At 43.8% G+C, this 2907-nt stretch overlaps 1 pseudogene; it reads right to left on the bottom strand.

The window, feature by feature from the left end:
- Positions 1-782: 782 nt before the first annotated feature.
- On the bottom strand, positions 783-1094 carry LOC101657717 (annotated as a pseudogene).
- Between the last annotated feature and the right edge of the window lie 1813 nt (positions 1095-2907).

The raw sequence follows: 2907 nt of genomic DNA on the forward strand, positions 1-2907 counted from the left end.
GGGAGGTGAGCATTACAGAATGCCAGGTTATTAGAACAAAGTGTTCTTGCATTGAGGGAAGACTTGAGTAGATGCCCAATATCCATCTGCTATCTTAATACTTAATTTATAAATATATGTACATGGGCCTATATCCCTATCATTATATATTAATATATTTGTATATGTGCCTGCCTATATTTATACCCGTATAAATGTCTTTTGTATCCTAGTTCTTTCCTCTGTTTCCTTTGAATCTTTTCCTGTCCCACTACCACGTTCGACTTTCATGTGGCTCTCAGTAATTCCTCTTGGCCACATTGCACGTGATCAACCCCCAACAGGCATTCTACACCCTCCTCACCATCGACTTTAGATCTCTTGTTGTTCCCTTGTCCTGGGTTTGTTGGCTCCCCTTCCCTTTCTCCCACGTCCTCCTTCCCCATGTCCCCCAGAACCATCAGCCCAGTTGTTTTCTCCTTGGTATTGTAAACAAACATGCCTACCTTACATAGATAGACAATGGGGGAGGGAGGGAAAGTCTTTAAACAGTTCCAGGTCTGTCTGCTGACCCTTGTGAATGTTTTCTGATCAGGTCTGATGAGGTGGTGTTGCCATTTCTTTGGTGAAGTGTCTGTTCTTGTCCTCTGTCCAATTTTTAAATTGTTTTCATCTGTTTCTTCGTGAAGTATTGAAAATTTCTACAAATTTTAGAGAATTTTCCCTTGTATAGTATGTCATTTCCAAACATTTTTTTCCCAGTCGGTGGGTTCACCTTTCACTCGTTTGATGATTTGGGTTTTTTAATTCCAAAACGGGTTTGTTGGGATGGCTTCCCACTCCTCTTGATCCAGGGTCATTGGGTACTGCTACCGTCTGAAGGAGCATCCTTCTGTGAGTCTTGATTTTCCTCCTGAAGGCTGACCGAGGACAGTAGAGCAGCCAGCACACAAAACCACAGTTTGTGCATGGCTGCAGAGCATGCTGATGTCATAGCCGCCTGGGCACGTGACATCCCCGAAGTAAGAGTTGGGGCCCTGCACCAGACGCTTCTTCTTGTGTTTCCTCTTCTCCTCTTCTGGAGAGGGATGGGGGAGATCTTTTGTGAGAGGCATGATCACATGGGGAGGTCGCCACCACTGGAAAGCTGATGAAATCTTTTGATGCACGTAAGTGCCTAATTTTTTGGAAGTCCCAGTTATCTAGCATGTCTTCTGTTTGTGTGTTTCCAATGATGTTTGATAACGTATTAAAGTACCTAAGTTTGTCTCAAATGGAAAGAATGGAAGAAAAAATGAAAGCCTTGAGTGGAAATATTAAAGGATTCTACAGGCAGAATGTTGAATGATACAAGCAGTGGTAGTAAGGTGGAAGAAAGACACAGAGCTGCCATAGCAAAAAGCATTGGTCAGCATGCAACCATTTCAAGATGTAGCCTATGGTCAAGAACCGATGGCAATGAAAGAAGTCCAAGCTGCACTGAGTATGAGTGAAAAACAGGACTCTAAAAACCGAGAGAATAACTATAGAAGTGTCTCAGTAACAGATGCAGCATTGAACGCACTCACTAGTCTATGCCAAGGAACGACTTGACCAGCTGACTTGAAGAAATTAAAATTTGGGCCTATTCCCCCCAAAAGTGACCCAATATAATGTGGTAATTGTCGAACCATGTCATGAAAAAGTCACCACTTGCCTTTCTATTTGTCAGACAATGAAAACACTCAATATCAGCAGCCCAACGAGGCCAGGAGCAGATCATCAACTGCTCACATGGAAGTTCAGATTGAAGTTGAAGAAAACTAATACAAACCCAGGAGAGCCAAAATAGGACCTAGAATGCATGCCACCTGAATTTCAAAAACAGATGGGATTCCTTGAACACTAGTGAAAGAATACCTGACAAACTGCCAGATGACATAAAGAACATTCTATGAGAAGAAAGCAGGAGGCCACTTAAATGACAGGAAAGACCGAAAAGATCAAATCAGACGTCAGAAGGAACTCTGAAACGTGCTCTTGATTGCAGAGCACCTAAAGCACACGCGGGAAATGACGTTAAAAAGCTGAACAGAACATTCCCACTCCCAAAGTAAAGTATTATAATGAAGTGAGCAACTAAAGCCAACCCCTCCTTTGTAGTCTGCTCTTGGTCGGGAAGCTGTTGAAACCTGTTCGAGCTGGGTGACCCAGCTGGTATTTGAAATACCAGTGGCACAGCTTCCGGCATCATAACGGCACACTTCAGTCAGCTATCACGGGTCAGCTACCATGACCAACTGCAGATCCTCCAGCAAGGGCTGCAGCAATCCATTGACAGGGAGCAGTCAGAGGTTCTGAGCAGATTCAGCAAAGGATGTGGAACAAGGGATATCATTGTTGATGTCCGGTGGATCTTGGCTGGGAGCAGAAAATACTTGAAGTCATGTTTCCCTGTGTTCTGTTGACTACGGCATTCGACTGTGTGGATCAAAATAAACTATGGATAAAATTGAGAAGAATGAGAATCCCAGAACACTTCATTGTGCTACTGGGGAACTTACACATGGGTCCAGAGGCAGCTGTGTGAGCAGAACAAGAGCATTCTGCATGGTTTAATATCAGGAAAGGTGTGCGACGGGACTGTATCCTCTCACCCCACTTATTCCAACTGCATGTATCAGAAAAGCTGACTTATACGAAGAAGAATGTGGCATCAGGATAGAAGGCAGGCTTATGAACAGCCTGCGCTATGCAGGTGGCACAACTTTGCTTGCTGAAAGTGAGGAGGACTTGAAGCAGGTGCTGATGAAGATCAAGGACTGCAGCCTTCAGCGTCGATTACATCTCAATGTAAAGATCTTCACAACTGCACCAATACCTGACATCATGATAATGGAGATAAGATGGAAGCTGTCAAGGATTTTGTCTTGCTTGGATCCACAATCA

The sequence above is a fragment of the Echinops telfairi genome, unplaced genomic scaffold, assembly GCF_000313985.2.
Source record: "Echinops telfairi isolate 266 unplaced genomic scaffold, ASM31398v2 ScPeMD7_7468;HRSCAF=8506_0, whole genome shotgun sequence".
NCBI classification, from domain to species: Eukaryota; Metazoa; Chordata; class Mammalia; order Afrosoricida; family Tenrecidae; genus Echinops; species Echinops telfairi.